The sequence below is a fragment of the Microcaecilia unicolor genome, chromosome 8 (genome assembly GCF_901765095.1).
Source record: "Microcaecilia unicolor chromosome 8, aMicUni1.1, whole genome shotgun sequence".
In the NCBI taxonomy this organism is placed as follows: Eukaryota; Metazoa; Chordata; class Amphibia; order Gymnophiona; family Siphonopidae; genus Microcaecilia; species Microcaecilia unicolor.
The window spans coordinates 184,358,246-184,370,714 of record NC_044038.1 but is presented as its reverse complement, the minus strand read 5'-3'; positions in this window follow the sequence as shown (position 1 = coordinate 184,370,714).

Here is a 12,469-nt window from a genome sequence, read left to right as displayed (position 1 = left end):
GTCAAATACCTGGTTCATGTCCCCTGCCAGTATTATGGGCAATTCTTCATATTGTTGGCACTTAGCCAATAACTGAGAGTAAAAATCCTTACTCGACCCCGTTGGTGCATAAACTACTACCAGGAGTCGGTCTCTGCCTTGTAATTTGAGTTTGACCCCCACATATTTCCCTTCTTTATCTTTAAATAGTGGCGTAACTTGGCAAGCTAGGGCCTTGTGGATTAAAATAGCTACCCCTCCCTTTCTTTTTTATTTATTTATTTTATTTATCACTTTTACAGTTTAAATCAAGTACAATCTTGAATTCAGTAAAGATGACTATTAGTCATAACAATATACAGGAAATACAAAAAACAATCTAAATTCAATCATATCATGATCTATTGGCTCATCTTTAGTCCACAATATGGAGGCAATACAAAACTATACCACAGGAAATTATCTTAATATTTGCTAAGGAAAAAGGTGGCAAAGCAGACGCGCCAAGTGTTAAACTTTTACGGCGTAGAAGTTATCACAGGTCTTGGTAGCGAAACGGATGAGCCAGCTAGCTTAGATTCCAAAAAAGAGGTCAGTTGTTTAGAATCAAAAAATATATATTTAACAGAATTTAATTTTATAACACATTTGCATGGAAAGTTAGCCAAAACAACGCGCCCAATTGCAATACTTTGGGGCGAAGTTTAAGAAATTCTTGTCTTTTTTTTCTGCGTTGCCTTCGAGACATCTGGGTACATTCTTATTTTGTAACCTAGGAAATATTGCTTTAGTATCCAATCTCTGTCGGGCTGCAGAATAAATGTAACTGAGGGTTGCTGCTGTAAGACCTGCCGTATCATCCTCTATCATTTGTGTCAGATTTATGTCTCCAGTCTCTACTGGGGGCATTACTCTTTCTCCTTGTTCAAGATCTCTTTTCAGGAAAGGTATTATGTAGAATACCTTTGAAATAGGAGGATATGACTGTTCAGATACTTTCAATATTTCTGTAAGGTATTTTTTAAAGGTAATAAGAGGTGGTATGAACGGCTGCTTTGGAAAATTTAACAGTCTAAGCGTGTTTGAACGTTGATAATTTTCAAGCATTTCAACCTTATTTTGTAAATACAAATTTTCCTTGATCAAATTAATTTGCAACTGTTGGCAGTTTTGTATCGCTTTAGAATTATTTTCATTGTCTTTACTCAAAGTTTCCATCTTTTAATCTAAAGAAGGTAATTTTCCAGACAAGGATTCAATCTGCTGGTTAACAAATGTGAGTTTCAGACCAAAAGAAGCTTCTAGACAAACTAGAGCTTCCCAAATTGATTCTAAAGTTATCTCCTTCGGTTTTTGGGGTAATAAAGACTTACTTGGTAAGCCAAATTCAGCTGGGTTCTTCGGTAGTTGACTCCCTCCTATCGCCAGATTTTCTCCGAAGGCACTCTCTCCCTGATCTCCCGCCGATACAATCGCGGGAGCCATCAGCGTCTGTAATCCTATAGCAGCGCCCGTGCCAGGAGACCCCATTGACGATCGCGCATCCCGAGTCTCCTGGGTTGCTTCTGGGATTTCCGCCGGCATCGGGGGAGGATTACGCTCCTCGGGGCTCCATGATGTTTCAGCTTCAAGCCGCGGGCATGGGAGACCCCTTTCCATACTCAGTGGCAGCGAAGACAACGCTCCCGAAATCACACTCGGCACCATGAAGCGGTCTAAAGTTCCAGCAGAGGGTATAGACTGCACCGACGGGCAGGTGCGTGGTCTACCTCTTCTTTTAGGCATCAGGAACTCGATTAAGGTAATTCAAAATACAAAGCTGGAGCTGAAGCTGCTTCACTTGCGACTTACTCGGCCGCCATCTTGCCTCCTGAAGAATATGTTCATATGCTACCCCTCCCTTTCTGCCAGTTGCTGGGGAACAGTGCACCTCTCCCACCCATTGCCTCTGTAGCTTTTCACTTTCCTCTTGCGAGAGCCGCGTCTCTTGAATACAGGCTATTTGGGCCCCATGGTGTTTCAGAGCATCTAAAATCTTGGCTCTCTTTACTGGGGACGTGATCCCACAGACATTCCAGGAGACCACCCGGACCCCTCCCCCCCGCTGCTTAGCCAGGAGCAGGACTTTGTTCCACTGTCAGTTCTCTCCCTTTACTTCTCCGGGGGCGCCCAGCCTCCCCCCCCCCCCAGAGCATTGCTTTGCCCAGCTACCAAGCTCCCTTTTTCTGCCTATTGCCTGCTGCCCCTGACTGTCCTGCCACAAATTCACTGCTTGTAATATGCCACATCTTCCCAGACTACTGTCCCGTGATACCGCCACCTCTCCCCCTGCCCCCCTTGCCCAATCCCGTAGAACTGTAATTGTGGGCCCATAATCCTACAGGCCTGGAGTCACTTCAATGCTAATGGCCCCCCCACCTCTGTAGCTTTTCCAAAATTCCACCCCTTACTGTTATGAAATGCTTCCCACCATCATTACACTGAAAAGTTATAGCTTCACAGGTTCCTTATCATGTTAATACACAGAGATACCACTTATCTTTACTGTTTGCATGGTCAGTATTCATATTGTTCTCAATTTCATTTATAAACGCAGAGGCCCCTACCACTTCTTCGAAGGACCTCCAACGTCCCTCATGCTTGATCTTGAGGATGGCCAGGTAAATCAGCATAAATTGTATCTGGGCCTCGTGCAGTCTTTTACAGAGCGGGGTAAATTTCCTCCTTTTTTCCTGCAGTTGTGCCGAATAATCTTGAAATATTCTGACTGTATGGCCTTCAAATTGAATAGAATCCCTCTTCATCTGGTATCCCTGTAAGATCTCCGGTTTATGTAAATAATTATGTACTTTGAGGATAATTGCTCTTGGAGCCTGCCTCCCTTCCTGTTTTCTGCCCACGCGGTGAATTCGCTCTAGGCACAGCGGTCCTGCATGGTCAGAGTGCGAATTCTTCCTTCAGCCATTTTTCTATTTTTGTGCACAATACTCCGTCCCCCACTGATTCAGGAACACCGATGATCCGGAGATTCGCTCTCCGTGACAGATTCTCGAGGTTGTCTAAGGCCGACGCCATGCGTTCGATTTTCTCCAGCGCGTGCTCCAGTTGCTGAGAGGCCGGCGCTCCCGCGTCCTCCAGTGCCGACACCCTGCGCTCTAGCTCAGTTGCTCTTTGGACTGTTTCGCCAAGCAGGGTCTCCATGTTCGCTAGCCGCCCTTCTAGCCGTTCCCACCTTGGCTCCATTGCCTTCTCCACCGCGGAGGTGAGTTGCGACAGTTGTTCCATCGAAAACACGGGGGGCCTCCGGCGCTTGCTTTACCTCCGTCGCACTGTCCGCGCCTCGGACCTTCTCGTCTTTTTTCTGCCCTCTGCTCGCCATTGATTTTCCCAAATGTTTCTACAAATTTGTCCATCTGCTGTGCGCTTTTTTGTTGGGCGCTCTCGCGTATTCAGTCCTGTGTTAATATCGGTTTAGGGTTTTAACATTGAATAAAGAGGTGTTGGGGCCTAAGAGAGCCTGAGAACACGTCTCACTCCCTCTACAGCATCACGTGAATTCCCTTTGCATAATTTTAAAGAGATCAATCTATGCCCCAGGGGCACCCTGTGAAAACTGAGATGGGAGAACTGAGCCAGAAGGACTAGATCCGGGTTCCAAATAGCAATCTTGCATGCTCAACTCTCTGGAGTATCCCATATGCCAGAGTAGCGAGGGAGCTTCTGTGCTGTGTCATAGAACTAGAAATGCTGTGAGACTTGTGAGTTTATCTTCACCCTAATCTCCTATGGAGAAAGAAGGCTGAAGAGACATCCTCAAGGGGAAAGTATCCCCCCCCCCCCAAAAAAAAAAAAAAAACTAACTTACAGAGGCTTCAAACGTCAACATGCCTCTTATCTCTATATATAAAAGGCACCACCAACGTTCTAAATGAAGCCTCCAGCCGGAAGTGTGAAGGGGGAGAGATATCCGGTTTCCCCACGAGTGTCTGCCCCACCCTCTCTGTAACACAAACAGTGAAGGAAAACACAGCAAAGCACGAAATCAAATCGCTCTCTCTGTAACAGTGAAGGACTCAGAGGGGGGAGGGGAGAGAGGGCAGAAGCCCTCACTATCTCTGTAACACAAACACAGCAGGAAACTTAACACTGAAGGACTCGACTCCGAGGGGGGAGGGGACAGAACAGAGGGGAAGGGAGAGAGGGCAGAGGGCAGGGACACACACACTCCCACACGCACACAGAAAACCTTGCTAGCCCCCGTTTCATTGCATCAGAAACAGGGCTTTTTTACTAGTGTAATCATATTGTGCACCACCACTATCACCCAACACTAAGTATCCTTGCTATGTTGTTCTTTTCTCCCAAACAGCTAAGGATGTAAAAGATAAAGTATCTTCCATGAAGGAATCATCTGACTGGGGAAAAAAGTGAAGTACCTCTGATTGGCCCCGTCAGAAAACTTATCAGTATATATATTCATGGTCCCAGATAGAATAGTCCCAGCCCACTTGCCCCTGGCTCCTACTTTTTTTCCTTTGGTTGAAGAACTTCCTTATCTTGTAGTTTCACAGAGTCAATATTGAGGTCCACACATTGATAGAAAAATGTAGGTAAAAGCCATAAGGCTTATTTATTTATTTATATTTATCACATTTATACCCCACATTTCCAGGCTCAATGTGGCTTACAATAAACCGAAAAGGCTATCGCCAGTCCAGTAGTTATACAATTACAATATATTGTGGAAGTCAGAAAGGATATAAAGAACAAGGTAAAACGGGGAAAAGTGGGAAGGTAAGAGAGTCCAAAATAGTCCACTTATATGCTGTTTTGAAGGACTTTAGGATTTATGTTGGATCCTACCACCAGGATCCTGAAGTTGAGATGGTTTCGAGTAGTTTTGACAGCTTTAGGCAGTGCATTCCGTAATTGGGTGCTGATAAAGGAAAAGGAGGAAGTGTAGGTGGATTTATATTTGAGGCCGCTGCAGGTAGGATAATGGAGATTAAGGAATGAACGGGATGTGCTTGATGTATTCCTGGCTGGAAGATTAGGATATTCATGTATCCGGGGGCTTCTCCATGAAGAATTTTGTGGACTAGGGTGCAGATTCTGAAGTTAATTCGTTCCTTTATTGGGAGCCAATGCAATTTCTCTTGAAGGGGCTTGGAACTTTCAAGTTTGGATTTACCAAAGATTAGTCTTGCTGCTGTGTTTTGGGCAGTCTGAAGTTTCTTTACAAGTTGTTCTTTGCATTCTGCGTATACCACCATTGATTGTACTAGGTTTCGAAATACTTCTCTGGGGAAGAAAGGTTTTATCCGCTTGAGTTTCCACAATGAAAATAACATTTTCTTTGTAGTGGAGTTTGTTTAGCTAACAAGTGATAGGTTGCGATCGATAATTACACCAAGTATTTTTAGGCTCTCAGAGATAGGAAGGGTGAGGTTTGGAGTGATTAAAGATGAAGGTTTGAACCTATTATGTAAAGATGAAAGTATAAGCAGTGCGTTTTCTCAGTATTCAGCTTAAATTGAAAAAAGTTTGCCCATTTGTTCATGATGTGCAGGCCAAGATTGATTTCTTTGGAGATTTTGAATTTTGTATATCACTTCTCCCCTCACACCTGAGCTGAGAAAAAGACTATGTGGGAAATAAAGAATAGTAATTCTGCATGAGGACTCCCAAGAACATACAAACCCAGATCCCTTTTTTGAGCCCCAAACCCTGTGGCTCAGCACCATCCTGACAGTGTCTCCAAAGTCTGTTCCTATGAAGGCGCACTGCCAATGCATAGCCATTTGCAACATGAAGGAATCCACCCCAATCAAACCTTCTGTCCTGGACTACTTGCCTGAGGAAAGAATGGAGCTGCCATTAATGACCAATATTGGGAGGAGGTGCCTGAAAGTCTTTTGAACCAGCCTCTGAATTTTGGTCCCTAAATTTCCCAACTTCTTCAAAAGATGGTGATCTTGTGCAGAGGATGAAACTGCATAACCCTTTTTAGATTTCCATATCTGCCACTCTGTGTAGAAGTTCCCAAGAAGCATGACTGAAACACTGTGGCCCCATCTTTGCCTAGCCCTCACCAGGCAATATGGAGGATCCAACCAAAGGAGCACCTAGCATCACTTACCTCCATCATGCAAGAATCAACAGCCATTAATCTGTCTAGGAGCTGTTAGGTCCCAAGAAGAAGTAAATCTCCTCTGCATCCTGTACCTGCAAGGTCAACATGGCCCCATTTAAGGTATGCTGAACCCATCCCAGGAGGACTTGAACTGCAGCCACTGCATATAGCTGCCTGGAACAAGAGAAACTATAGAAAAATAGATTGTTTAAACAGACTGAAATCTTTCCATCATGGAGGTCTCTGAATGCTGAGTTTTCCAATTGTGGCTTTACATATGGACAACACTCCTTGATGATACAACACCTTATTCTCCTCTTACTGGAAAGAGAAGAGCACACCCTTGGTCTTGGCCACTTTTAAGGCTAGAATCAGGTATCGCAGCCTGAGATCCTACCTTCAGGTGTTGGATGTATCAGGAAGCACCGGGGTGGGGTGGGGGTGTGGCTTTGATCATGCACAAATAAGATCCCCCTACACATTAACCTCTTATGTCCCATCCAAGAACTACCTAGAGATCAAATGAGAGTCACCAGCTTCTCTTCCCCCTCCTATTTCTGAGGAGACAATCTCCCTGATCTCTTCCTAGTCTTGCCTCAGTCACTGAAATGCTTTAGCATCTCAAACATTACCAAAGTCAACCAGTGGTTCTTTCCATGGGGACAGATTAGGGCCACTAAGGACTCAAAGTGGAACCTGAAGATGCTGCTGAAGCAAGTTCACCAAGAATTTTTTTTTTTTTAAAATTCTCAGGCTGCAGATATTTTTTATGCAACCAAAGTCTAATCTGGCCATAAAGGCATTTGGGAAGCTTCACTTGTGGCAGATGGGTTACTCACTTAAGGGAGCAGAGAAGTACTGACATACATGTGTCACCACCTGCTAAACTATTAACTCAGAAAACTGGAGCTGCACAGGTTTACCCATACATGAGGATAAATATGTAGTCCTTCATTTCTCTCTCAAAGGGGGAAAAAAAAGACAAAGGGCCTACCATGCTTCACCTATGTATTTTTGGCACAATGTGGCAATACTGGTGATCTTATAAAAACACAGGACAGCTGACCAGATTCTAGTCCAGCAGCAGACTAACAGATGCAGAAGTGGATTATGAAAAGAAATACCTGACATGACAAGTTTTACCCAAAGCTGCTGCATCAGGGGTAAAAGCTGTTGAACCAGACATACAATGAAATTAAATAAAGTGTAAACACAAAAGTAAAGTGATAAACCAAATATCATTTAAACCATGCAAGTAAAATTTAAAAAAACATGCAAATGAATTTCAAAGTGATATCCATTATAATATTCATAAAATATAGTCAAACAAAAATAATGATGAGAATGGTACATAAAGAAACATGCTAAACAGTAAGGGAACAGACTGTATAAGTGTTTTCATACTGCATATCAACTAGTGCAGAGAGCAGCAGGCTGGGGTGTTATTAGCTGAAGACATCAACATTGCATACACCACAAACAAAATCATTTTGAACGCAAGAGAAGTGAAATAACCAAAAGGACATTTATCTAAAAAGGGGTCAAAACAAGCACCCCCCTTATTAGCAATCATGCATCCAAGACAGCCTAAAAACAGGCGCATAAAAACTTTTTATTGACTGAGCTACATAAGATTGATTTACCCATAAAAACAGTGGGTAAAAATATTAAGATTAAAGAGTACTCACTGTTGTCAAGCACCTGTATCAGAACAGTAACTCAGTTCAGAGTGGCAGAACGTTACCTCAAAAGGCAGAGCAAAAAATATCTGCCATACTTATACTAGCTTAACTACTTGCAGCAAGGGTCAAAACGTGAGCAATTAAAAAAACAAATTTCAATTTAAAACCTACTAAAAACAAAAAATAGCTTAAAAACTGCCTTAAATCTCAAAATTGAATAGATGTCATGCACAGAAGTACTTGTAAGAAATGTGCCAAATAAAAACAAATCTTTAAACAGATACAAAATTAAAAACCAATGATATATCTAATACAGCTCAGGCTGCTTACCTGGAATATTTAATTTTTTTTTAAATGAAAAATGCCAAAACAAGCCAACGTTATACATTCCAGCGGCCATTTTGGATGTGTTCCAATGGTGAAAATGACATCACTGGAACCAGGAAGTGCTCAAGAATTCACTGAATCAAAGTAAAGAACCCCAAGGGAATGATCCAAAAAAAATGAAAAGCACATTCCAATCAATACAAAGATAAATATTAGTAACTACATAAATACAATCAAATAAGAATAAAAACAAGTATCAATAAATATGTGCAAATATAACTAAAAGCACAACATAATACATCTAAAAAAAAAGGATGAGAAATCAAATATAAACAAATAGGTAACTTTTCATTAAAAAAAGAAGTGTCCTTTTCAGTCTTTACAAAAATACTTAAAAGATCCGACTCTCAATTCAAACCCTTTGGCATGAGTGTCATATCTAAAAATAAATCTCTGCTCCTCCTGCAACAAAAAAAAGTTTGGTATCACCGCCTCTCCAATTCTGCATAAGACAAGAAAGTGCAAGCGTGTGTCCCACACGTTTCTCAACTGCTTTTCTTTTGATAGCTCTTCTGTGCTCAATGATGTGCTTATTTAGAAATCTCATTGTTTTGCCAGTGTATAATTTACATTGATGAACTGCGACATATACAACTTGTTCAGTTTTGCAATTTGAGTAGTGTCTTAATTCATACCAGTCTCCAGTGGCCAAATGTATGAAAACTTTAGTCTTAAGAATATCATACACAAAACAATTACAGGAGGGGAAATGTCCCCAAATTGTATTCTTCTTCTCTTTCTGAGGCATTGGAAGGGCTGATGGTGCAAGAATGTATTTTAGGTTCTTATGTCTTTTGAAAGCTACTAATATATCTTTGTCTGCAAAATGCAGTATAAATTGAATGAGTATCTGTACGATGTCATAAGAAAGCCTTTGGGCAAAATGTAATCACGTCAAGTATTTCTATTAATAAAATATCCACTTCTACATCTGTTGGCCTGATTCTGTTTGTTTCACCTGCTTGCAGATCAGCGCCTTTCATGTGTGCTTCAGGTCTTATTCCATGCACACCACGAGGGCCACAGTTCAAATCTGGGAACCTTGCCAGCATTTTTGGCTAGATGCTAAACCTAGCCAGATTGCACCTGCTGAACTGCCATGACTTACCTGAAATGTCACCTTTCCCCCCCCAGCCATACTGGAAACAAATGGAGGGAAAGAAGGGGCATGTGATCACTCAGACTCTGTGACAAAGTTCTAATCTGACAAAGCACTATAGCAGACTAGAAGGCAGGCTGGGAAGAGGCTGCACTGAAGGCTTTTTGCTTTCATACTCTTCCAAAAACATTGAACTGCTGGCACTCATGGAGCATACCTCTGGCCCCCACTCAAGAGTAACAGAGGAGGGCAGTAAGCACTACAGCCATAACCCCCCCACACAAAGATTTGGGGAGGGGGGAAGGGAACATAGCACCATCAGGTTGAGCAACCCTGAGCTCTGTGACCCAACCTAGCGCTCTATGTGATCACAAGGGGGGGGGGGGGAAACTATATGTGACTTGAACTATATGTTACAAAATGGACTCTGCCCGAAGGAGAAAGGAGTATTGTGTTCAGTTTTGGAGGCCGTATCTTGTTAAGGATGTAAAAAGAATTGAAGCGGTGCAAAGAAAAGCTACGAAAATGGTATGGGATTTGCATTACAAGACGTATGAGGAGAAACTTGCTGAACTAAACATGTATACTCTGGAGAAAAGGAGAAACAGGGGTGATATGATACAGACGTTCAAATATTTGAAAGGTATTAATCCGCAAACGAACCTTTTCCGGAGATGGGAAGGTGGTAGAACGAGAGGACATGAAATGAGATTGAAGGGGGGCAGACTCAGAAAAATGTCAGGAAGTATTTTTTCACGGAGAGAGTAGTGGATGCTTGGAATGCCCTCCCGCGGGAGGTGGTGGAAATGAAAACGGTAACGGAATTCAAACATGCGTGGGATAAGCATAAAGGAATCCTGTGCCGAAGGAATGGATCCTCAGGAGCTTAGTCAAGATCGGGAGGCAGGGCTGGTGGTTGGGAGGCGGGGATAGGGCTGGGCAGACTTATACGGTCTGTGCCAGAGCCGGTGGTGGGAAGCGGGACTGGTGGTTGGGAGGCGGGGATAGTGCTGGACAGACTTGTACGGTCTGTGCCAGAGCCGGTGGTTGGGAGGCAGGGCTGGTGGTGGGGAGGTGAGGATAGTGCTGGGCAGACTTATACAGTCTGTGCCTATGCCAGAGCCGGTGGTTGGGAGGCGGGGCTGGTGGTTGGGAGGCGGGGATAGTGCGGGGCAGACTTATACGGTCTGTGCCCTGAAGAGCACAGGTACAAATCAAAGTAGGGTATACACAAAAAGCAGCAAATATGAGTTATCTTGTTGGGCAGACTGGATGGACCGTGCAGGTCTTTTTCTGCCGTCATCTACTATGTTACTATGAAACATTCTACTCACCCCCATACCCAAAGAAAAGTGCCAGTGAACTAACCAACTACAGGCCAGTAGCATCCATTCCATTAATAACCAAACTAATGGAAGGGTTGGTGATGACCAAAGAACTCACAAACTATCTAAACAAATTCTCAATACTCCACGACTCCCAGTCAGGATTTCGGTCTAACCACAGTACTGAAACAGTACTAGTCACCCTCATGACCAAATTCACACAAATGACTGCAACAGGACAGAACATACTACTGTCTACAATTTGACGTCAAGCGCTTTCGACATGGTTGATCACGGAATACTACTACATATCCTTGAGTACTTCGGAATTGGAGGCAACGTTCTCAATTGGTTTAAGGGATTCCTAACCACACGATCATACCAAGTGACATCTAACTCGACTACTTCAGCCACATGGATACCTGAATGCGGGGTCCCACAGGGATCCCCCCTCTCGCCGACCTTATTCAACTTAATGATGATACCCTTGGCCAAACTACTATCAAACCAAAACCTTAACCCCTACATATACGCAGACGATGTAATGATCTACATCCCATTTAAACAAGATCTAAAGGAAATTTCCGACGACATCAACCAGTCTCCATATCATGCATTCATGGGCGGATGCATTTCGACTGAAACTTAATGCAGAAAAAACCCAATGCCTAATACTCACCTCTCAACATAACAAGAACAAATTCACAGTCATTAACACACCAAACCTGAACCTTCCTATTTCGGACACCCTAAAAATTCTTGGAGTTACGATCGATCAAAACCTAACACTTGAAAGCTACGCGAAAAATACACCCAAGAAGATGTTCCACTCAATGTGGAAATTAAAAAGAATAAGACCTTTCTTCCCAAGGAATGTTTTTCGTAACCTGGTACAATCAATGGTTCTCAGTCATCTAGATTACTGCAACGCACTCTACGCTGGCTATAAAGAGCAAATAATCAAGAATCTTCAGACAGCCCAGAACACTGCAGCTAGACTCATATTCGGCAAAACAAAATATGAAAGTGCTAAGCCACTACGAGAAAAACTACACTGGCTCCCACTTAAAGAACGCATCACGTTCAAAATTTGCTCCCTAGTTCACAAAATCATTCATGGAGATGCACCAGCTTACATGTCAGACCTGATAGACTTACCACCCAGGAATGCCAAAAGATCATCCCGCACATTCCTTAATCTGCACTTCCCTAACTGCAAAGGTCTAAAATACAAACTAATGCACGCGTCAAACTTTACCTACTTAAGTACACAGTTATGGAATGCACTGCCATGCAACTTAAAAACGATTTACGAACTAACGAACTTCCACAAACTACTGAAGACCCATCTCTTTAACAAGGCTTACCACAAAGATCAACCAATGTGAATATACATAACTCCTCCACACATAGTTAGAACTGCCTTATATCTGCTTCTTATACTACTATCATGACTGTTCATTATCATATTGCCAAAGATTCTTCTGTAACACTAAATGTCTATTTTTATTATATTTCCACTACTCATGATGTATTGTAAGCCACATTGAGCGTGCAAAGAGGTGGGAAAATGTGGGATACAAATGCAATAAATAAATAAATAATAAATAAATAAATAAATAAATAAATAAATAAGCACCAAAAGGTGCAGCATCTTTCATACTTAATTTGTGCTACCATGGGAATCTGGGCCAACAGCATTCCCTGGGGCAGCCTACACAAAGCTGGTACAGAAATTCTGAGGAGCTGAAGGCAGCACCAGTACCCCCCCCCCCCCACCCCGGTGAGTGAAGTCAGCTCAGAGGGCATCTACTGGTAGGGGGACATAACCAATTTGTCTCGAGTGGTCTAGCGTGGAAGATAA